This window comes from Equus caballus, chromosome X (assembly GCF_041296265.1).
Source record: "Equus caballus isolate H_3958 breed thoroughbred chromosome X, TB-T2T, whole genome shotgun sequence".
Lineage (NCBI taxonomy): Eukaryota > Metazoa > Chordata > Mammalia > Perissodactyla > Equidae > Equus > Equus caballus.
In genome coordinates, this window is record NC_091715.1 from 48,539,419 (window position 1) to 48,564,466 (window position 25,048).

Sequence of the window (25,048 nt, forward strand, 5' to 3'; positions counted from 1 at the left end):
AGAAGATTTTCTAAACCATATAACAGCACTGCCTGAAAGTTACAGACAATCTGTTGCAGTGCTAGTGAAAGGATTTCAATGTCTCCTTGGGAGAAGTTCCTTCACAGCTACGTGTAGCTCAGTTCAACGAAAATGTGCTTTCCTAGGGGTGGGCCCAGTGGCATAGTGGTTAAGTGGGCACTTTGTGCTTTGGCAGTCTAGGATTCGCCAGTTCAGATCCCAGGTGTGGGCATGGCACTGCGTGGCAAGCCATGCTGTGGTAGGCATCCCACATATAAAGTAGAGGAAGATGGGCATGGATGATAGCTCAGGGCCAGTCATCCTCAGAGAAAAAAGAGGAGGATTGGCAGATGTTACCTCAGGGATAATCTTCCTCGGGGGGGGGGGAACAATAAGCCTTCATGTATTTGCAATAAAACCCAGAAAATGTAAAACATAAATTCAAAATATCAATTGTTGTAATTATACTGAATATCAATTTTTCATTGAAATTCATAAAGCACCTATCATATACCTCATCCAATTTCTAGTTTTTGATAAAATATTATTTGGATGGAAAATATATTTTTCCATATAATCCTGTGATCTTTTTTCAAGCTAAAGTAAATATTGTAATAAATACCGACAACATTTTTTATTTTACTTTACGAATGGAATTTGCTAGTCTGTAAGCTTTTTCATAAAAAAGGGTATGTTTAGATAGTTTTTATGAACACCTTCTAAAATAATATTCAGGAAAGAGTCAATGTTCAAAAGCTATTTGTTGGCTGACTGATGGAGTGAATGATGAATAAGTGAATGAATGAATACAATATACACTCTAAAATTCTGAAAGAACATATGTGATTTTCGTTCCCAGTGCTGGATTCTACCTTTAATGAGATTTTAACTTTGATAAAGAAACAGAGACAACTTGTGTATCATTCTATAGAATATTTACTACTTTAAGGTAAGACACAAGTGTTCTTTCTTCATTTTGGTGCTCCTAATAGTTAATAAGGATGTTGCACATTCTAGGCTCTAAAATAATGAAGTAACAGACAACCTGTGGACAATACAGAGGAAATTACAAAGATTTCTCCCAACTTTGAGCTATTCATTACAATGAATTTATATCCTTGAGGTTAGCTCCAGAGTCCAAATATCCACCCGAAGTTCATGTTCCTTCCTGTGTAATTTCCTTTGTATATTGTCTGTTGTGTGACCAAAGGCAGTCTGTACCATGCTCAGTTAACAATACTTTCATTCTCACACCAGCTCTGTCAATTTCCTCATCTAGTTAGCATTTTCAGAATTTTGTAAAGCTTTTTTGAAAAAAACCATTGCTTTTACTTTCCATTGTTATTGATGCTTTATATTACAGCTTGATCTCTCATTTGAAGCTTATCATTTATTGTACGAGAGGCATTTCACATTTCCTAAGTTTTGGTTTGCTATTAATAAACTTACCTTGGTCAAGCAGATAAAATTATAAGACAGGACCATCACGTGGATCACAAAATTTCACCTTTCTAAATATTTGTAGGTAACACACCCACACACCTATATACATATGCATACACACACGTAAATATGTAGAAAATGACATTATAGAGACCATATTTCCATCACCCACTTTAAGCAATAGTTTTGCCTGATAAGATTAATAAAGTACCACATAATTACTTATAAGCTAAGTTTGCACTCATACAGTGTCCCCCATTCCCATTCCCTCTACCCTGTGTGGAGGCAACAACTATCAAGTGTTAGAATCTTTTTTCTATTTTTCCAAATCTTTTTATATTTTTATTGAGAAGAGCTCCACACTCTTAAGTTTCTAAGTATACAATACAGTAATGCTAACTATAGGCACAATGTTGTACAGATCTCTAGAACTTGCATAACTGAAACTTTCTACCTATTGCATAGCAACTCCTATTTCCCCTTCCCCCAGCCCCTGGCCACCACCATTCTACTGTCTGCTTCTACGTGTTTGACTATTTTATATGCCTCATGTAAATGGAATCACATTTCACTTAGTATAATGTCCTCGACGTTCATCCATCTTGCCTTTTGAAAAACTAAAATGAATTTATCGTTATGTTCTTGGATAAATAAATTATACTCCCTATTGCTAGTTATGTGGTTTTAAATTTATATAAGGAGGCGCCGGCCCAGTGACTGAGTGGTTGAGTTCGTGCGCTCCACTGCAGTGGCCCAGGGGTTCACCGGTTCGGGTTCTGGGTGGGGACATGGCACCTCACGTCAAGCCATGCTGAGGCGGCATCCCACATGCCACAACTAGAAGGACCCACAACTAAGAATATACAACTATGCATCAGAGGGCTTTGGGGAGAAAAAGGAAAAATAAAATCTTTAAATTTATATAATTAGATTTGTGATGTTGACATCATTTTGTGATTGGCACATACATATATATTTTGCTCAAACATAAGTTTTGGACATTTAATTATCTTGATTGCTATGGATTTGGTTCATGAATTTAAACTGGATGAGCATTATGTTTGCTTCTGAGTCTTCTTTATTAAGAACAATAATGCACTTCACATATTTTTATTCCCCAGTTTGCTCACATAAAATAATGCATCTAGGGGCCAGCCCAGTGGGGCAGCAATTAAGTTCACAAGTTCTGCTTTTGCGGCCCAGGATTCATCAGTTCGGAACCCGGGTGCAGACGTGGCACCACTTGGCAAGCCATGCTGTGGTAGTTGTCCCACATATAAAGTAGAGGAAGATGGGTACAGATGTTAGCTCAGGGCCAGTCTTCCTCAGCAAAAAGAGGAGGATTGGCAACAGATATTAGCTCAGAGCTAATCTTCCTTAAAGAAAACAAAAAAGAAACAACATAAACGAGGTGTTGAGACTCCCTACAATTATTGTGCTGCTGCCAATTTCTCCCCTTAGTTCTTTTAAAAGTGGCTTTAAATTCTATTACTCTGTATCTATCCAAAGAACATGAAATCAATAATTCAAAGAGATTTGTTGCACACCTATGTTCATTGTAGCATTATTCACCATTGCCAAGATATGGAAGCAACTCAAGTGCCCATAATGGGTGAATGGATATAGAAGATGTGGTATATATATATATATATATATATTTAGTGGAATGCTACTTACCATAAAAAACGGAATAGTACTTACCACAAAAAAAGACAATATCATGCCATTTGTGACAATATGATGGACCTTCAGGGTATTATACTAAGCAAAATACATCAGTCAGAGAAAGACAAAAGCTCATATGTGAAAGATAAACACTTAGATAAGGGGAACAGATTAATGGTTACCAGAGGGATAGGGGTGGGGTGAACAAAAGGGGTAAAGGTGTATATATGTATCAAGATGGATGAAAACTACACTATTGGTGGTGAACACGATGCTGTTTATACAGAAACTGATATTTAGTAATGTACACCAGAAACTTACACCATGTTATGAGCTAATATGACCTGAACAAAATAAACAAAAAAAGAAGCTAGGACATCCATCAATCCCTAATGCCCAGATCTTTAATGTACTCCAACACCCTCCATCTCCCCAAGGCACAGATAGCCTTTGAGACTCCATTCCATACTGTGTGCATCAGCCTGAGTACACCACTGGTTTGTTCTACTCTACACATCTCTTTTTTCTTTCTCTTCTCTTCTCTTTTTTCCTCTCCTCTCCTCCCCTCTGCTCTCTCATCTTCTCTCCTCTCCCTTCCCCTTTTCTTTTCTCCATCTGCCCTCTCCCCTCTCTCGTTGTCTTTCTTCTTTATTTCATTCATCAAATATTTATTGAGACTTACTATATGGGGGACACTCTATCAGGCAATGGGAACATAATGTTAGAATTTATGGTTGGATAGAGAGGTGAATATTAATAAAATGATCTCAAATTGTGATGAATTGTATAAAGAACAGAGAGATATAATAGGTTCCAGGGACCTGGTCTGATCTGCAGTGTTTCAGAACACATCCCTAGTTTTAAACTTAGGTCTGAGAAATGAGTTGAATTTACTAACATTCCTTTTTTCTCTTTTGTTTCATTTCTGAGAGGGTCCCCATCTGCCAGCTGCTGACACATATGACCCAATGTAATGTTTTTATACCTTCTCTTTTGCTATGCTAAAATTTTCCTACTAATCTATAAAAATTCTCTGAAACTACGTTTTGGACGCATATTTGATACATAAGTGTAAAGATGATATCAGTGCAAAATTGACCTTGCTTCTCCCCCATTGACTACTGCCCCCCTAAACATATGTCTCCCCTACCCGTCTTTTCCCTCTGGTTTTCTCAAATTGCCCAACCCCTTGGTTTCCATCACTAGGTTTGGTCCTGGCCTCATCTAGAAACCAGGCTAGATTCAATCTCTGTAACTTCCTCATCCTTGTTTCTTCTTTCTTCTAATTTTTCATGAAATGAAACACATCAAAAATCTTATTAAAGAAAATTTACATCACTGATCTACTTTCTAGATTCTAAGGCAGAAAAGTACACTTTAATCATATTTTTAATTGCAAAGAATGACTGAAATCAGTTTTACTTGATAAAGCTGAATGTTGGCAAGTGAGTGGAAAAAATAGAAATTCTAATTCAATGTTATTGATGCTGTAAAATTTGGAGGGTTTATTGGCAATGTCTACCACAATTTTAAATGTACACGTTCCTTGACCCAGCAGATCCTGTTCCAGGACATACTTCTAAAAGGTTTGTAAAGATGTATGTCAAGAATCTTCACTGCTTCAGTTATAATAAAAATTTAAAACAACAAAAATGTCCACCACTGGGGATTGGAGAAATCAATAGTTCAATCATACACAAAGAATCTTGCTGCCAATAAAAACAATGAGATAAATCAGTATGGACTGACATGGAAAGGTGTTCACAATATATTGTTAAGTGGAAAACATCTAGCTACAGAACAATATAGGAGTGTGAACCTATTTCTGAAAAAAGATTACAAACAGCAACTCTGAAAGAATAAGTCAATATTAGTCATCTCTGGGTGGAAGGCTATCTGAGTACATTCCTTTCCCAATGCATCACCTCCGTAAAGTTTCAACTTCCACAATGAGCATGTATTATTTTGTTAAATAAGTAATCATGGCTGTATAATATTATTATATATTAAGTTACAGTGGAGTTTTCCCCTCCTATTCCGTTCCCTTTATTTGAGAAATTTCTGTCCTTCATTTCCTCAAGGAATGTAACAGAATTTTTAAAAGTCTTTCCAAGCTTTCTGGCTTTTGTGTTCCAAAATCATAAGCCCTCAGGGGGAGAGAATTTATTATGTGCATAAACAACATGTTTCATTCAGCAGCAAGAGGAAAGCAGAGTCTCCTTTGGACTAGGGAAAGATGCCACCTGACTGAAGTGATGAGGGAGAGAAATCCTGAAAGGCCATCAGAGGGAGAAAGAGAGCTTTCAATTTCCTAGAACAGAAATAACCTACATACTGTTCTCAGTAGCTGGTTGGTGTGGCAGGGAAGAGGGATAGGAATAGGTAAGATTCCAGAAAATAATTGTATCTAGGCCAGGAGTTACAACTCAGAGGCCTACATGGGCTACATAGGTGACCTAAAGGAGGGAAGCACAATGGTTGTAAAGGACTCTGAAGGAGTGATCAGCCATGCCATCCTGGAACAGCTGTTACTCGGGGTCCGCCTACTATTGTGCAACAGGAGTAGGGGCCCAGCATTGCCAGACTTTTTTATTTTTGCTTCTTCTTCTCCCCAGAGCCCCCAGTATAGAGTTGTATATTCTGGTTGTAGGTCCTTCTTGGTTGTGCTATGTGGGATATAGCCTCAGCATGACCTCATGACTGGTGCCATGCGCTTGGTCAGGATCTGAACCAGCAAACCCCCAGGGCACTGAAGGAGAGCATGTGAACTTAACCTCTCAGCCACAGGGCCAGCCCCCTTTTCAATTTTTTACATCAAAGTTTAAGTTAAAAACTCAATTTTTCATTGTCTCAAATGTGCAGGTCAAACTAAGAGTACCTGTCTGAGTACATTTGGGCTACTATTAACACAATATCATAGACTGGGTGGCTTATAAACAACAGAAAAATTTCTCACAGTTCTAGAGGCTAGAAAGTGTAAGATCAGGCACCAGAAGATTCAGTATTTGGTGAAGTCCCATTTCCTGGTTCATAGTCATCTTCTCACTGTGTCCTCATATGGTTGAAGGGGTAAGGGAGCCATCTAAGACCTCAATTTTAACGGCACTAATATCATTCGCAAGCATTCCACTCTCATGACTTAAGCACCTCCCAAAGGTTCTACCTCCAAATACCATCATTTGGAAGTTAGGATTTCAACATATGAATTTGAGGGAGGGACATAAACATTCAGTCCACTGCAGTACCTATGTGTTAATCCCAACTTACAGGTCACACACGTGTGAGCTGATGAAGGCGGAAGTGACAGCCTCATGAAAAAAATCCTGTGCTCAAAACATGGGCCAAGTAGCAGGAGCTGTGAGCCTCTCTCTCCACAGGTGGCAGTGTAGACCAGGACCACATGCTCCTTCCCACCTCCAATGCTCTGCTTAAGACCCAGAATAGATCTTGTATTAAATAAGAGAGATGAGGAGACAAACAACCCAAAAGGATTCCATGTGATGCTTTTTATCTGCTAGTCTATGTGAATGGAGACATAGAGTCCGAAATGAAATTGAGTAAGAAAAGAAACAATCGTTAATAATATAGACTAGTTTTTGTAACCCTTGTGGGAAAAACAGAAGTGCTCTGCCCAATCCACTGGGGAGCCAGCTTTTTCTTAAGAACTGCAGCCCTGGGGCATTTTTTTTTTTTTTTTTTGCTGCCTGACCACTGCCATCATGGGTCACACGTATGTTCCTGGGAAGGACTTGTCCCAGTAGGCTCTGCCCCTCTGCCACAGCATCCCCACCTGGCTGAAGATGATGTCTGATGACACAAAAGAGCACTTCTACAAACTGGCTAATAAGGGCCTGACTCCCTCACAAGCTGATGTGGTCCTGAGAAACTCACATGGCACTGAACAAGTATGTTTTGTGAGAGGCAATAAAACCTTGAGAATTCTTCAGTACAAAGGACTCAAAGTCTTAAGTCTTACTTAAGAAAGCTGTTGCAGTTTGAAAGCGTCTTGAGAAGAGCAGAAAGGATAAGGATGCTAAATTCCATCTGATTCTGATTGAGAGCCACATTTACCAGCTGGCTAGATATAAGACTAGACAAGTGCTCTCCCTCAATTGGAAATGTGAGTCATCCACAGCTTCTCCCTGGTTCCATAAATTTATCTATGTACTCAAGCAATAAACCATTGTTTAACTAGAAAAATAGAGATTCACAGCCCTGGGCTGGCTTTGCCTGACTGCTCCTGCTGTCTCTTCCTTCCAACCAGCTCCATAGATGGTGTTTTCTTTTCCTGTCCAGCCCATGCCAGGAAGCATCAGTGCTCCATCTTCCACCAATGTCATCAGGACACAAGAGAAAGGTAGGTCCATGTAAGTGGGGTTGTTAGTGAGAGTCAGAGGGGAGCACTTTTATTTCGGGATTGTGAGAAAAATGAGCTTCTGGAATCCCCAACTGGAACCCAGAACAAAGAGAAACAATGTAATAGTGAGGATTTGGTTTCCACAGTGCATTGAATAGTATAAATTAACCATATTAAGTCATGCCATGAGGGCTGTCCTGGAAAACTAAGCCAACTCTTGATTTAAAAAATGAGATATTGGAGGGGCCAGCCCCCTGTCCTAGTGGTTAAGTTCACATGCTCAGCTTCAGCATCCCAGGGTTTTGTCAGATTGGATCCTGGGCATGGATCTAGGACTGCTCATGAAGCCATGCTGAGGTGGCATCCCACATAACACAACTAGAAGGACCTACAACTAGAATATACAACTATGTACTTGAGGGCTTTGAGGTGAAGAAGAAAAAAAAAGAAGATTGGCAATACATGTCAGTTCAGGTGCCAATCTTTAAAAAAATTTAAACAATTAAAAAAAGTGAAATATTGGGGAGAGGCATTTTGAACTCCACTACCCTACAGTCAAACCTCAGGTTCTCATTACCAATGTCCTCTCTTCCATCTCTACTTTCTCGCCTTTATTTTGCCCACTGATTCTTACAGCCTCGGTTCATACCTCTACGTGGATGAGTCAAAACCTATCCTTCAAGAGCAACTTCTCTGAGCACCAGACACACACTCTCTACAGCCTGGGGAATTTCTCAGCCTGCGCTGTCCAGAAGGTTTCCCAGACAATGGGAATTTTTAATAAGGAGATCCCTGGAGATGGGGGGGGGTGAGGGAAAGGAGGAGAAAAGAATCCAGGTACCTGAGAGGTACTGTAGACATTAAACCAGTTTACTTTTTTTTTCTGTTAAACTTGAGGGGTGATGCAGGGGGCTCAAGGAATTGTGAGCTTGTTTTGAAGAAAAAAAGGATATCTTTGGTGAGGTTGTAATCACCAAATGGCCAGATCTGAGCAGCCCTGGAGCCCGGAAGTCAGATTCCCTAGGGACCTATTGAGGGTGACTCAATTGTTTCCCTGAAGCTCTCCTGCCAAGTCCCTCAGTTCCATAAAACCTCCCTGTTTCTGTTCTTATGGAGATGGATTTGAGGGAAACCCGGCTCCCACGGATTCATTTTGACAATTTGAGTAAATATTTCTCCATTTCTAGCCACCAATGTCTCAGTGTTGGCTTCCTGTGTATTGGGCACAGAAACTTGAGATTAAGAGGTTCGGTATCAATGTTGGCAAGCCAGTCAGGAGACTTGCGCCCATGGCTGGATGGCTCTTGTGAGGGTTTCAGTGGTTGGTGGTCCCCAGGGGCTGGGGGGAAGTCTTTGCCTGGGGGCTTCCCTTGCTGTTCCTCCCTTCCTGCCAGTATCTGCCGCCCTAGGCACAATGCTCCCTTGGAGTGGAGAAACATGTTGGACTTCAGTCTTTGTGTATGAGTGTGCTTTTGTCTTGTATAAGAGTCTCTTGTCAGTTGAGTTGCCATGACACGTGCAGTGGTGAAGGTCCTGTCTCTCTATTTGCATTTGGTGTGAGTGATTCATTGGAAAGGAGGGTCTCTCATTTGGGAGAGATCCGGGGGATCTCTGTCTGACTTCACCATCTGTTTTTGTCCTGCGGGAATTGGTTTTGCCTGTCAGGTGAGTGACCATGAGAAGCGTGGTCATGAATTCCCCATCTTTCCATTTGCATTCTGTGTGAGAAGTGGGCCCCACATTTTGGATAGATCCAGAGGAGTGTTGGACCTCACCTTCTGTTTTGTCCTGCGAGAGTCTCTTTGCCATTTGCTCGGTGAGTCAATAACAGTCATCAGTCTCTGTATCTCTATTTGCATTTTGAATGCGTGAAAGCAGGGACCCTCATTTGGAAGAGATCCAGGGCATTGTTAGATTTCACCTTTTGTTTTTGACCCGCAGGAGTAGGATTTGTCTTTGTGTGGGTGCGTTTGTCTTGTGTGTGTACGTGTATTTGTTGGGTTCACTAAAATGAACATGTCCTCAGAGACATTGGTAGTGGTGGTGGTCACAGGGGTAGGCAGCACACATTGGAAGGCAGAGAGGAGGATGGAGTGGGGCATCCCCATGCTCCCTGCTCCTTCATGGCAGCAGTGGTGGCCCCAGCAGCAGTAGTGATGGTCGTGGCGGGAGGGGTGTCCTGATGGCAGATGGGCTCCTTTTTGCTCAACCCAGCCTGGCTCGGCCCAGGAGTCATGAGCAGTGGCAGTGGCAGCAGCGGCAGGAGAGGCTGGGTGCCCAGTCACTTTCCTGTGGGATGGCTGAAGACAGAAAAAAATAAGTCCCTGGGTCAAAATTTCACGGGCCTAATGGGGAGGTTGTGCTGGGGACTAACCCTGAGTGGAATCACAATAAGCCTGATGATCAAGAAAAGCTAGAATATTTTGAGTCTGCTTTTGAAAGCCACACATATAGTAAAGCAGCCGTCTATTAACTGGTCTAAATTAGGAGAGGTCCAGCAAGGCCCTGAGGACAAGCCCTCTGACTTTTTTTCCCAGAGGCTGTGGGACTGCCTTGGGCTATTTACCCTGAGGCCCAGGGAAGTACAGTTAATACCAATTGTTGGGGTCCAGGACAGGCCACCCCAAAATATCCCACAATGCCTTATTGATTATTTTGATTTAAAGTTACTTGTGGAGCAAAAAGGGATTTCTGAGCCTACTGTCTCTGTTCCCCTGAAAGCAGGAAATGAATCTCCCATGAGAAAGGTGTTCTCCTTGCATCCTTATCACCTGAGCTAGGGGATTCAGGGCCGAGAAGCTTGCATAAACAAACCTTGCTAATTTACTATCTCATCCTAAATTCTCCACTATTTACATACCCCACACCTAAGTTTCTTTGCCCTGTCAATTTTTCACAATTTTATGTTTCTTGGTGTAAAAGATATATATACTGCCTGTTTTGTTCACTCTCTGAGCAACACTTCTTTATGGTCTCCAAAAGGTATGTATTAAACTGGATTTTTCTCCTGTTAACCTGGTCTTGTGTCAGTTTTACTATTAGTCCAGCCATAGGAACCCTAGGAGGGAAGAAAGGGGATTTTCCCTGTCCTGAGACTATGTCATATCTTAAAGTGCTCCAGATACCCATGGGGAAACTCCAAAAGTTGGCTACAGTTCCTGATGACATAAAAGAGGTATCAGGAAAAAGAGAGACTAAAAGATTTCTGGAGCCCTTGACCTGTGAAATAGGATCTAAACATAGAAGCATTCTTTTCTGTGTGTACCAGACTGCCCTGTTCCCCCTCTAGGGAAGGACATGCTATCTAAGTTAGGGGTCCTAATAAGCTGGAACAAGATAGAGATCCAAGCCCCTAAAAGTTGGGGAATTGAGCTCATGACCTTATTGCAAGATACACCAGCGCCTGAGAGAGAAGAGGCTCCCCTATCATTGGCCCTGGTGAAACAATACCCCTTGAAGCCAGAAGCCATAAGAGGACACTTTCCTTTAATCAATACACTTTTAGAACAGGGATTGATCAGGAGATTCCCATGGAACACACCCATTTCACCCATTAAAAGGCTGGAAAAAAGGGAATATAGATTTGCTGAAGACATTATGGCTGTCAATGCAATACAGTGCCAGATTCAAAAGATGCTTTTGGATCCTCAACCCCCACCACCACCAAGTGATGTCTGGTCACCATTCCCTGCCTTCAGTAGGGAATTCTGAGGTTGGTGTGATATTGTGATTTATAGTAAAAAGAAAAAACAAAAACCAAAACCTTCATTTCATTTCTGGCACAGAGCTCCTAAAACCCTTGTAATTTCTGATATAAGAGCCATGGGGCATCTTTTGTTATAACAATTACTTTTGTTCTCAGTTCCTGAAATAACTGCAGATTAATAATGGTAACATGGGTGTCTTTTGTTATCCACAAGAAGTCCCTGTCAACCACACCTGAACTTATGTAAATAAGGTGAATTTTGGAAAGACCCTAAAGGTTGGGGCTGTTAGCCAGGGAAAGTAATTGTGTGATTAGAGGGTTGGAACTTTCAGCCCCATCCCCCTCCTCATACCTCTGAGGCGGGGAGAGGGGCTGAGGATTGAGTTCAATATGTAGTTCAGGGAGCTTCTGAGTTGCAAACATGGGGAGACTCAGGGAGAGTGGCACACCCAGAGAGAGCTTGGGAACTCCACATCCCTCTCTCACATATCGTGCTCTACGCATCTCTTCAGTCTGGCTAAGTAAATTGTTTTCCTGAGTTCTGTGAGCTGCTCTATAAAAGTAGTTTAATCAAATCCAAAAGAGGGTGTTCATGGGCACCTCTGGTCTGTGGCAGGTTGGTCAGAAGGATGGGTGACAACCTGGACTTGCAATTGGCATCTAAAATGGCAGGCAAAGGGTAATCTTGTAGGATCTGATGCTATCTCTAGGTAGATAGTGTCACAAATAGTGACAAATAATGTTAAATACTTAGGTTTTGAACTGTCAGAAGCCCAGAGAATCCTGTTCCCAGACAGGAGAGAAGCAATCACTTGAGTTGGAACTCCTACTCCCCATCGATAATTGTGGAGACTTTTTTGGGAATGTCAGGCTTCTGTCGAATTTGGACAGTCAGCATTAGATTAATGTTAAAATCTCTATTTGAGGACTTAATGGGAGTAGACCTCAAGCCTTTGATGTGGACATGAAAGGGCCAGAATGTGTTTGTCAGGGAAGTGGGAGAATTCCCCCGCCCTTTCCTTAGGGTTGTTATGGCTGGTAAAATAACTAAAAAAGCAGGTCAGCAGGAGAAAATCAAACAAAGTTTAATAGCATGTATACATGGGAGAAACTCAGGAGAAACTGAGTAACTCAGCCAACTGAGTTAAACAGGCTGAGGCTGCCTGTTTAAATATCTTCAGCTACAGACAAGGATGATATTTGGGGTAGTGATTTGAGGCTTCAAAGGGGAGGAAGACAACTCACATGGAAATGGAAAAGTTAATGGTAAATAGGACTTGATAAGAGTGGGCTTAGCAAGGATCTTTCCAGTCTACCGAAACCCAGAGGGACAGGCCTTCATTTTAAATTTCTTTTAGGCAGTTGGGGAGAAATGTCGAATGTTCTTCCTGAATTTGAGCCTTTATTGTCTTCAGCTTGAAATAATCCTCATACCAGAGTGACGCATCCTGGGACGGCCTGACCTGAACCCCATCAAGTACAATCAAGTTAAAGAAAAATTATTAACTGCCCCAGCCTTGGGACTTCTAGATTTGAGAAAGCCCTTTGATCTCTTTGTAAACGAAAAACAGGGCCTTAGTCTGTGAGTCCTGACTCAGAACCTTAGACCCACCAGGATACCTGTGGCCTATTTTACTAAGCAGTCAGATCAGATGGTCAAAGGATAGCTGTCTTGCCTCTGAGCCATTGCCACCATCTGTAAAATACTACAAGAAGCTGAAATGTTCACATTGGCACAGCCCACCATGGTGCACACTCCCCATTGTGTCCTCCCTCTGAGTCCTCTAAGAAAAGAACAGAAAGGAGGATCTTGGCTAACCTCAGGATCAGGCTACTTTATTAGGCAATCCAGAAGTAAAGTTAAAGGCTATTTCTACCTTAAAACCTGCAACACTTCTTCCTACTGAGTCAACAAGACCACTTTCACGATTGACTTCAGATCATTGAACAGGTGTTCTAGAGCTGACCTGATTTGAATGTCCAACTGTTGGAGCAGTTGGACTTGGGACTGTTCACTGATGGAAGCAGCTTCTTGGATTAGGGCAACATCAAGCAGGGTATGCAGTTGTCACCCTACAGGACACCATGGAAGCAAAGGCTCCACCTCCTGGTATTTCATCTCAGGAGGCTGAGCTAATAGCCCTAACTTAAGCTCTTCAAATAGGTAAAGACACAAGAGCACAGACTCAAAATACGCCATTTTAGTGGTTCAGGTCCCTGGGCCCATATGGAAAGAGAGGGGACCCTTGACTGCTGGAAAGAGAGACATAAAACATTCTGAGGAAATATTGACCTTATTAGAGGCCATTAATGAGCCATGGCAGTAGCCTTCATGTACTGACCTCCACATCAGAAAAGGGACACTTTGGAAGCCAGATGTAATCAACTGGCTGATCAGGCAGTGAAGACTGCTGCTAGCACTATGAGTTTCAGGACACTCTTGGGTCTCTTAGTTCCCCAAATTGACTTTGCTAAATTCCAGCATAGCTACACACAGAAAGATTGAGAGGGAGCCAGGGCATGGAGATTTGACTCCTCATCTGTGGAGTATCAAGGATATAAATGTAAGTCAGAAAGACTCATCTTGGTACCTGAAGCTCTTCTGGGAGAAAGTGTTAATCAAATGCATCAGAGCACTCACTATGGGAAGGAGGCCACCTTGCAGTGGATCAAGGTGGCTAATTTGTCCTAACTTGCAACAAACCATTCAGAAAGTTACTAAAAATGTGTGATCTGTACCAAAAACAACCCCAGGACAGGGCTGCCCTCCTTGAACAAGGGGGTTCAACATTGAGGAGTGGTCCCCTGTAAGGACTGGCAAGTGAAATTTAACATGATGCCTTGAGCCTCTGTGAATGTCAAGTAACTCCTAGTGATGAGGATTTTTAGGCTGCTTAATTTAAAACTACAGATGAGAAGCAGGCTCCAAGGAGTGGAATTTGCTTGCCCCTTTGTTGGGAAACATTTACATTTCTAAGAGAAACCTCTATCTGTAAAGACGCCTTCCTGTCTGTGCCAGGAAGAAGGGGGATGGCCTTACCTCTAGAAACTCTTAATGCCAGACGCAAGAACTTAAGTTGGTTACTGTCTGGCAACCTCATGTAACTGACTCCGCCCCCCCAAATCATCCTTTGTCTTTAGCTGAGGATAATATTCAAGCGGTGACTTCTGCCATTTACTCAATCCGGTTTGATTCTTATCTAAAAGTTGTGGGACCGCCAAATGGCCTGACCCTACGGGCACTGACACCATTTTAACTTTTTTACATATTCTTTGTCTTGTAAAGAGATAACTCACATACCTATGCCTTAAATTTAGCCTTACTCTCCACCCAACTTTGCAGCAGGGGCAGCAGAAGCAGCAGCAGAAGCAGCAGAAGCGGCAGCAGCAACATGCTGGCAGCAGCTCTGCCTGCACATGGGTCCTGTCCCCATGCTATTCTATACTATTCTCTAAATAAAAGAGCACTACTGCCAGATCTTAAGAGTCTAAGAAATCTTTCTTTTGACTCCTCGGCTCACCGACCTGGCATCACTAGTACTCATAGAGACATTCACAGTGTGGGTTGAAGCATTCACTTCCAAAACAGGGAAGGCCACCAAAGTGAGCAAAGTGTCATGAAAGGAGATCATTCGCAGGTACAGACTTCCACTGTGGATCCAGAATGACAACAGCACTGCATTTTTCTCAATGATATGTGCCTCAGCCCCGTTGCTTAAGGGGAAGATGTAGGCATTTGGTGTGAGCAGGGGTGGCAAGATGGAAATGTGGCAGAAGCAGAAGTTCTAAAGCAGTGAGATCAGGGCTGGAAAGAAATGGTGTTTCAGCTGCCTTTTTAGGAGAGGTTCCTGGTACGATGTAAGAGCACTGTGGAAAGTGAGCTCCTTCTCAGCTTCCTAAAGAGCTGGAAGCAAGATGGTTTGTGGCTTGTCTCTCCTTGAGGGATGGAGGCAGTGCTTTATGCCTTCCACCTCTAGAGCAATGTAGGCCAAGGTTGAGAGCAAAGGGGCCTTCCTGAATTAGATGCTTCCTGGCAAGCTCTCCACCAATGCCCAAGGGCTGTTGGTTAAAAGCCTATTGTCTCTCTCCTCCCAAGCAAGTGGAAGCAAAGTCATTCGGGCCTTGGCCCTGTTGCTTGAGGGGAAGATGTAGGCATTTGTTGTGAGCAGGGTTGGAAAGATGGAAATCTGGCAGAAGGAGAAGATCTAAAGCAGCGAGATCAGGGCTGGAAAGAAATGGCACTTCAGCCGCCTTTCTAGGAGAGGTTCCCAGTAGGCAGTAAGAGCACTGTGGAAAGTGAATTCTTTCTCAGCTTCCTAAAGAGCTGGAAGCAAGAGGGTTTGTGGCTTGTCTCCCCTTGAGGGATGGAGGCAGTGCTTTGTGCCTTCCACATCTAGAGCAATGTAGTGCATGGCTAAGAGCGAAGTTGCCTTTCTTCCATAGGTGCTTTCTGACACGGTCTCCACCAGTGCACAAGGGTGGGTGGTTAGAAGCCTCTTGGCTCTCTCCTCCTAAGCATGTGGAAGCACAATCATTTGGGCCTCGGTCCCGTTGCTTAAGGGGAATATGTAGGCATTTTGTCTGAGGAGGGTTGGCAAGATGGAAATGTGGCAGAAGCAGAAGTTCTAAAGGGGCCATATCAGGGCCGGGAAGAAATGGCCTTTCACCCGCCTTTGTAGGAGAGGATCCTGGGAGGCTGTAAGAGCACTGTGGAAAGTGAGTTCTTTCTGAGCTTCCTAAAGAGCTGGAAGCAAGACGGTTTGTGGCTTGTCTCCTCTTGAGGGATGGAGGCAGGGCTTTGTGCCTCCCACCTCTACAGCAATGTAGGCCAAGACTGAGAGCAAAGGGTCGTTCCTGATCAGGTGCTTTCTGACAACATCTCCACCAGTGCCCAAAGGATGTTGGTTAAAAGCCTATTGTCTCTCTTCTCCTAAGCATGTGGAAGCACAATCATTTGGGCATAGGTCACGTTGCTTAAGGGAAAATGTAGGCATTTGCTGTGAGCAGGATTGTCAAGTTGGAAATTTGGCAGAAGCAGAAGTTCTAATGTGGAGAGATCAGGGCTGGAAAGAAACTGCGTTTCACAGGCCTTGTATGATAGGTTCCCATTGGGCTGTAAGAGCTCTGTGGAAAGCGAGATGTTTCTCTGCTTCCCAAAGAGCTGCAAGCAAGATGGTTTGTGGTTTGTCTCCCCTTGAGTAAACGAGGCAGTCCTTTGTGCCTTCCACCTCTAGAGCAATGTACGACATGGCTGAAAATAGAAGTTCTAATTCAGCGAGGTCAGGGCTGGAAGAAAACTGTGCTTCAGGCCTTTGTATGTGAGGTTCCCGGTAGTATGTAAGAGCACTGTGGAAGCGAGTTCTTTCTCAGCTTGCCAAAGAGCTGCAAGCAAGACGGTTTGTGGCTTGTATCCCCTTGAGGAAATGAGGCAGTCCTTTGTGCCTTCCACCTCTAGAGCAATTTAGGACCCAGCGGAGAGCAGAAGCTGTAATTCAGCGAGATCAGGGCTGGAAGGAAACTGCGTTTCAGGCCTTTGTATGAGAGGTTCCTGGTAGGCTGTAATAGCACTGTGGGGATCGAGTTGTTTCTCTGCTTCCCAAAGAGCTGTAAGCAGGACGGTTTTTCAGTTGTCTCCTTTTGAGGGACGGAGGCAGTGTTTTGTGCCTTCCACCTCTAGAGAAATGTAGGACGTGGATGAGAACAGAAGTTCTAGTGCGGTGAGATCAGGGCTGCAAAGAAACTGTGTTTCACAGGCCTTTGTATGAGATGTACCCGATAGGCTGTAAGAGCACTGTGGAGAGCGAGTTCCTTCTTAACTTCCCAAAGAGCTGAAAGAAAGACAGTTTGTGTCTTGTCTCCCTTTGAGGGACTGAGGCAGTGCTTTGTGCCTTCCTCCTCTACAGCATTGTAGGACATGGCTGAGAGCAGAAGTTCTAGTATGGCGAGATCAGGGCTGGAAACAAACTGCGATTCAGCTATTTGTATGATAGCTTCATCGTAGGCTGTAAGAGAACTGTGGAAAGCGTGTTCTTTCTCAGCTTACCAAAGAGCTGCAAGCAAGACAGTTTGGGGCTCGTAGCCCCTTGAGGAAACAAGGCAGTCCTTTGTGCCTTCCACCTCTAGAGCAATGTACGACTCGGCTGAGAACAGAAGTTCTAATTCAGCGAGGTCAGGTCTGGAAGGAAACTGCGTTTCAGGCCTTTGTGTGAGAGGTGACCAGTAGGCTGTAAGAGCACTGTGGAGAGTCAGTTGTTTCCCAGCTTGCCAAAGAGCTTCAAGCAAGACGGTTTGTGGCTTGTCTCCCCTTGAAGGACTGAGGCAGTGCTTTGTGCCTTCCACCTCTAGAGCAATGTAGGACACAGCTTAGAGCAGAAGTTGTAATGCAGCTAGATGAGGGCTGCAAGGAAACTGCGTTTCAGGCCTTTGTATGAGAGGTTCCCGGTATGCTGTTAGAGCACTGTGGAAAGCGAGTTGTTTCTCAGCTTCCCAAAGAGCTACAAGCAAGACAGTTTGGGGCTTGGTTCCCTTGAGAGATGGAGGCAGTGCTTTGTGCCTTCCACGTCTAGAGCAATGTGGGACACGGCTGAAAGCAGAAGTTGTAACACAGCGAGATCAGGGCTGGAAAGAAACTGCATTTCGGGCCTTTGTATGAGAGGTTGCCTGTAGGCCATAAGAGCACTGTGGAAAGCGAGCTCTGTCTCAGCTTCCCAAAGAGCTGCAGGCAAGACGACTTGGGGCTTGTCTCCCCTTCAGGGATGGAGGCACTGTGTGGTGTCTTCCACCTCTAGAGCAATGTAGAACATGCCTGAGAGCAGAAGTTCTCATGCGGCAAGATCAGGGCTGCACAGAAACTGCATTTCATGCCTTTTATGAGAGGTTCCAAGTATGCCGTAAGAACACTGTGGAAAGCGAGTTCTTTCTCAGCTTCCCAAAGAGCTGCAAGCAAGATGGTTTGTGGCTTGTCTGCCCTTGAGGGATGGAGTCCGTGCTTTGTGCCTTCCACCTCTAGAGCAATGCAGGACACCGCTTAGAGCAGACGTTCTAATGCAGCAAGATCAGGGCTGGAAAGAAACTGCGTTTCAGGCCTTTGTATGAGAGGTTCCCAGTAGGCTGTAAGAGCACTGTGGAGAGCGAGTTGTTTCTCAGTTTCACAAAGAGCTGGAAGCAAACGGTTTGTAGCTTGTCTCTCTTTGAGGGTCAGAGGCCATGCTTTGAGCCTTCCACCTCCAGAGCAATGTGGGACTCTGCTGAGAGTAGAACTTCTAACGCGGCGTGATCAGGGCTGGAAAGAAACTGCGTTTCAGGCCTTTGTATGAGAGGTTTCCGGAAGGGCATAAGAGCACTGTGGAAAGCGAAATCTTTCTCAGCTTCCAAAAAGCTGCAAGCATGACGGTTTATGGCTTGTCTCCCCTTGAGGGATGGAGGCAGTGCGTTGTGCCTTCCACCTCTAAAGCAATGTAGGACACGGCCAAGAGCAGAAGTTCTAATTGAGCGAGATCAGGGCTGTTTCTCAGGCCTTTGTATGAAAGGTTCCTGGTAGGTTGTTAGAGCTCTGTGGACAGCGATATGTTTCTCAGCTTCCCAAAGAGCTGGACGCAAAATGGTTTTTGAGTTGTCTCCCTTTGTGGGAGGGAGGAAGAGCTATGTGCCTTCCACCTCTAGAGCAATGTAGGACATGGCTGAGAGCAGAAGTTCTAATTGAGCGAGATCAGGGCTGGAAAGAATCTGCATTTCTCAGGCCTTTGTATAAGATGTTCCTGGTAGACTGTAACAGCACTGTGGAGAGCGAGTTGTTTCCCAACTTCCCAAAGAGCTGGAAGCAAGACGGTTTCGCCACACAGTTCAGGTCTCTCCGGGAGGTGGTTCTGGCGTGTCCGGCACGTGGTTCTGGCATATCCGGCAGGTGATTTTGGCGTGTATGGCAGGTAGTTGCATCGAGTCAAGCACGTGGTTCCAGAGTATTCGGCAGGTGGTTCTGGTCTGTCCGTGAGGTGGTTCCAATGTGTCCGGCAGTGAGTTAAGCTCTTTCCGGGAGGTGGTTCCGGCGTGTCCAGCAGGTGGATCTGGCACATCTGAGAAGTGATTCCCTCATGCCCGGCATGTGATTCCAGAGGGTCCATCAAGTGGTTCTGGAGTATCTGGAAGGTCATTTTGGCATGTCCAGCAAGTGGTTGCAGGGAGTTAAGCAGGTGGTTCCAGCGTGTTCATCCGGTGGTTCAGGCATGTCCAGCAGGTGGTTCTGGCGTGTTTGGCAGGTGGTTCAGGTGTGTCCAGCAGGTGGTTCAGGTCTGTCCGGGAGGTGGTTGTGGCATTTCCGGCACGTGGTTCTGGCACATCTGAGGGGTGATTCTGGCATGCCCTGGATGTGATTGCGGAGTGGCCGTCAAGTGGTTCTGGCGCATCCTGCAGGTGATTTTTGCGTGTCCGGCAGATGGGTGCGGCGTGTCAAGCAGGTGGTTCCAGCGTGTCCAGCAGGTGGTTCTGGCGTTTCCAGCAGGTGGGTCAGGTCTGTCCAGCAGGTGGTTCCGGCGTGTCCGGCGTGTCCTGCAGTGGGTTAAGCACTTTCTGGGAGGTGGTTCTGGCGTGTCTGGCAGGTGGATCTGGCACATCTGAGAGGTGGTTCCCTCATGCCCGGCATGTGATTCTGGAGGGTCCATCAAGTGGGTCTGGCTTATCTGGAAGGTCATTTTGGCGTGTCCGGCAAGTGTTTGTGGTGAGGCAAGCAGGTGGTTCCAGCATGTTTGGCAGGTGGTGCAGGTCTGTCCAGGAGGTGGTTCCGGCATGTCCGGCACCTGGTTCTGGCATATCTGAGAGGTGGTTGCTGCATGCCTGGCATCTGATTCCAGAGTGTCCGTCACGTGGTTCTGGCGTATCCGGCAGGTGATTTTGCATGTCCGGCAGGAGGTTGCGGCAAGTCAAGCATGCGGTTCTGGCATGTTCGGCAGGTGGTTCAGGTCTGTCCAGGAGGTGGTTCCGGCGTGTCCGGCACGTGGTTCTGGCATATCTGAGTGGTGGTTCCGGCATGTCTGGCACGTGGTTCTGGCATATCTGAGAGGTCGTTCCGGCATGCCTGGCATGTGATTCCAGAGTGTCCGTCAAGTGGTTCTGGCGTATCCAGCAGGTGATTTTGGTGTGTCCGGCAGGTGGTTGTGGCGAGTCAAGCAGGTGGTTCCTGCTGTTCGGCAGGTGGTTCAGGTCTGTCTGAGAGTTGGTTCCGGCGTGTCCGGCACGTGGTTCTGGCACATCTGAGAGGTCGTTCCGGCATGCCTGGCATGTGATTCCGGAGTGTCTGTCAAGTGGTTCTGGGGTATCCGGCAGGTGATTTTGGCATGTCCGGCAGGTGGTTGCTGCGAATCAAGCAGGTGGTTCCAGTGTGTTTAGCTGGTGGTTCAGGCGTGTCCAGGAGGTGGTTCAGGTCTGTCCAGGAGGTGGTTCCGGCGTGTCCGGCACATCTCACAAGTGGAGCCGGTGTGCGTGGCATGTGATTGCGGAGTGGCCGTCAAGTGGTTCTGGCGTATATGGCAGGTGATTTTGGTGTGGCCGGCAGGTGGTTCCGGCGAGTCATGCAGGTGGTTCTGCTGTGTTCGGCATGTGTTTCAGGCGTGTCCAGCAGGTGGTTCCACTCTGTCTGGGAGGTGGTTCCTGTGTGTCCGGCATGGGTTAAGCTCTTTCCGGGAAGTGATTCTGGCATGTCCGGCAGGTGGATCTGCCTCATCTGAGACGTGGTTCCCTCATTCTGTCATGTGATTCCGGAGTGTCCATCAAGTGGTTCTGGAGTATCTGTCAGGTGATTGTGGTGTGTGAAGAAGCTCAGTGCCGCGAGTCAAGCAGGTGGCTCCGGCATGTTCGGCAGGTGGTTCAGGCGTGTCCAGCAGGTGGTTCAGGTCTCTCCGTGAGGTGGTACCTGTGTGTCCGGCACGTGTCCTGGCATATCTGAGAGGTGGTTCCAGCATGCCTGGCATGTGATTCCTGAGTGTCTGTCAAGTAGGTCTGGCGTATCCGGCAGATGATTTTGGCGTGTCCAGAAGGTGGTTACGGCTAGTCAAGCAGGTGGTTGCGGCGTGTTCAGCAGATCGTTCAGGTCTGTCTGGGATGTGGTTCTGGCCTGAGAGGTGCTTCTGGCATGCCCGGCATGTGATTCCACAGTGTCCGTTAAGTGGTTCTGGCATATCCGGCAGGTGATTTTGGCGTGTCGGGCAGCTGGTTCCAGTGTGTTCGGCAGGTGGTTCAGGTCTTTCCGGCACTTGCTTCCGGTGTGTCCGGCACGTGGTTCCAGCATATCTGAGAGGTTGTTCTGGCATACCTGGCATGTGATTCCGAAGTGTCCATCAAGTGGCTCTGGTGTATCCGGCCAGTGATTTTGGCGGGTCTGGCAAGTGGTTCTGGCGTGTCCAGCAGGTGGTTCCAGCATGGTGGCAGGTGGTTCTGGCACATTTGAGAGGTGGTTCCAGCATACCCGGCATGTGGTTCCAGAGTGTCCGCCAAGTGGTTCTGGTGTATCTGGCAGGTGATTTTGGCATGTCCTGCAGGTGATTGTGGCAATTCCAGCAGGCGGTTCTGGTGTGTTCACCAGCTGGTTCAGGCGTGTGCAGCAGGTTATTCCTGCGTGTTCGGCTGGTGGTTCTGGCGTGTCCAGAAGGTGGTTCCGGCATGTCTAGCACATGGTTCTGGCACTTCTGAGAGGTGGTTCCGGCGTGCCCGGCATGAGATTCTGGAGTTTCCGTCACGTGATTCTGTCGTATCTGGCAGGTGATTTTGCCATGTCCGGCAGGTGGTTGCTGCGAGTCAAGCAGGTGGTTCTGGCATGTCCGGCATGTGGTTCTTGCTCATCTGAGAGGCGGTTCCATCATGCCTGGAATGTGATACCGGAGTGTCCGTCAAGTGGTTCTGGCATATCTGGCCGGTGATTTTGGCCTGTCCGACAGGTGGTTGCGGTGACACAAGCAGGTGGTTCCGGCATGTCCTGCAGGTGGTTCAGGCGTGTACAGCAGGTGGTTCTGGCCTTTCTGGGAGGTGGTTCCAGCGTGTCCGGCAGGTGGTTCTGGCTCATCTGAGAGGTGGTTACAACATGGCTGGTATGTGATTCCAGAGTGTCCATCAAGTGGTTCTTGCATATCCTGCAGGTGATTTTGGTGTGTCCGGCAGGTGTTTCCAGCTAGTCGAGCAGGTAGTTCCGGAGTGTTCTGCAGGTAGATCAGGCGTGTCCACCTGGTGGTTCAGGTCTCTCCAGGAGGTGGTTATGGTGTAGCCGGCATGTGGTTCTGACTCATCTGAGAGGTGGTTCCGGCATGCATGGCATGTGATTGCGGAGTGGCCATCAAGTGGTTCTGGCATATCCGGCAGGTGATTTTGGTGTGTCTGGCAGGTGAGTCAGGCAAGTAGTGCAGGTGGTTCTGATGTGTTTGGCATGTGGTTCAGGCGTGTCCAGCAGGTGGTTCCGGTCTGTCCAGGAGGTGGTTCTGGCGTGTCCGGCAGTGGGTTAAGCTCTTTCCAGAGGTGGTTCTGGCATGTCCGGCAGGTGGGTATGGGACATCTGAGAGGTGGTTCCCTCATGCCCGGCATGTGATTCCAGAGTGTCCATCAAGTGGTTCTGGCATATCCGGCAGGTGGTTTTGGCGTGTCTGGCAGGTGGTTGCGAGGAGTCAAGCAGGTGGTTCCTGCTGTTCGGCAGGTGGTTCAGGTCTGTCTGAGAGTTGGTTCCGGCGTGTCCAGCACATGGTTCTGGCATATCTGAGAGGTGTTTCTGGCATGCCCAGCATGTGATTCCGGAGTGTCCGTCAAGTGGTTCTGGCATATCCAGCTGGTGATTTTGGCATGTCCGGCAGGTGGTTGCCGTGAGTGAAGCAGGTGGTTCCAGCGTGTTCGGCATGTGGTTCAGGTGTGTCGAGCAGATGGTTCAGGTCTGTGCGGGTTGTGGTTCCAGCGTGTCCTGCGCATGGTTCTGGCATTTCTGAGAGGTGGTTTAGGCATTCCATCATGTGATTCCGGAGTGTCTGTTAAGTGGTTCTGGCGTATGCAGCAGGTGATTTTGGCGTGTCCGGCAGGTGGTTGCGGCGAGTCAAGCAGGTGGTTCCGGCGTGTTCGGCACCTGGTTCTGGCATGTCTTGCAGGTGGTTCAGACGTCCGGCACCTGGTCTTGGTGTGTGCTCCACCTGTTTCTGGTGTATCCGGGAGGTGGTTCTCACAAGAGTGGCAGGTGGTCCAGGCGTGTCCAGCAGGTGGTTGGCATGTCAGGAACCTGATTCTGTCCTGTTCTGGACCTGTTTCTGATCTATCTGTCCCATGCTTCCGGTGTGTTCGGCACATGGTTATGGCGTATTCAGCAGATGGCTTCAGCATACCGGGCGCCTGGTTCTGGTGTATCTGCCAGTTGGTTCCATGGTGTCTGGCAGGTGGTTCCTGTGTGTTTGGCATGTGGTTCTGGTACACCCTGAAGGTGGTTCCGGATTGTCTGGCAGGTGGCTACCATGTGTCCAGAACCTGATTCCTTTGTGTGCTGTTGGTGCTTTCAGAGTGATCAGGTGTTGGTTCCGGCATGTCTGGCAGTTGGTTCCTGCATGTCCGTTGGGTGATTCTGGCACGTCCAGCATGTTGATTCAGGCTTTTCCAGAAATTGATTCTGGTTATCCAGGACTTGGTTCCAGTGTATCCGTCAGGTGATCTTGCCATGTCCCAGGTTGTTCTGGCATGTTAGGCTGGTGGTTTCGGCTTGTCTTGGATGTGTTTGTGGTGTGTCCGGCACCTGGTTCTGGCATATTCGGCAGGTGGTTTCACTGTATCTGGCACCTGGTTCTGGCATATCCAATAGCTGGTTCTGAAGTGTCTGGCAGGTGGTTCCTGTGTGTCTGGCATGTGGTTCCGGTACATTGGGAAGATGGTTCCAGCCTGTCCGTTGAGTGCTTGTGGCATGGCTTGGAGTTGGTTCTGAGTGTCAGAGTGATGGTTCCAGTGTGTCCGGTGGGTGGTTCCAGGTGGTTCTGGCATGTCCGGCAGGTGGCTACCGTGTGTCCGGGATGTGATTCAGTCGTGTGCAGATAGTGGTTTCAGATTGTCCAGGTGTAGGTTCTGGCATGTCTGGCTTTGGTTCCCACATGTCCGTTGGTTGAGTCCTGTGTTTCTGGCAGGTTGTTCTGGACTTTTCTGGGAAGTGGTTCTGGTGTATCAGGACCTGGTTCTGGTGTATCTGGCAGGTGATTTTGGTGTTTCTGGCAGGTTGTTCTGGCGTGTTAGGCTGGTGGTTCCAGCTTGTATGACAGGTGTTTGTGGCATGTCTGGCACCTGGTTCTGATGTATTCGACAGGAGATTTCAGTGTATCTGTCACCTGGTTGCAGCATATCCAACAGGTGTTTCCAAAGTGTCTGGAATGTGGTTCTGCTACGTTTGGAAAATGGGTCCGGTATTTCTGTTGTGTGCTGCCGGCATGTCCAAGAGAAGGTCATGCCATGTCAGAATCATTGTTCCACTGTGTCTGGCAGGTGGTTCCAGGCGGTTCTGGTGTGTACAGTGGGTGCTTCTGGTGTGTCTGGTGGGTCGTTCTGGCATGACTGTGTGGTGGTTAGAAAGTGTGCAGTTTTGGCATGTCCCTCTGGGTTTTCCAGCCTCTAAGGGGCATGGGTCCTTTGTATAAGTCAGGTGAGTTCTTTCTCAGCTTCCTAAAGAGCTGGAAGCAAGACGGTTTGCAGCTTGTCTCCCCTTGAGAAATGGAGGCAGTACTTTGTGCCCTCAACCTCTAGAGAAAGGTAGGGCAGGGCTGAGAGCAAAGGGGCCTTTGTTCCATAGGTGCTTTCTGACACCCTTCAGGGGTGGAGCCAATGCCTTGTGCCTTCCACCTCTAGAGCAATGGAGGGCACGGCTGAGAGCAAAGGGGCTTTTCTGA

The 25,048-nt window shown here is 46.6% G+C and overlaps 1 pseudogene; it reads left to right on the forward strand.

The window, feature by feature from the left end:
* Positions 1-6,827: 6,827 nt before the first annotated feature.
* Positions 6,828-7,287, forward strand: LOC100629286 (small ribosomal subunit protein uS15-like; annotated as a pseudogene).
* Positions 7,288-25,048: the final 17,761 nt, after the last annotated feature.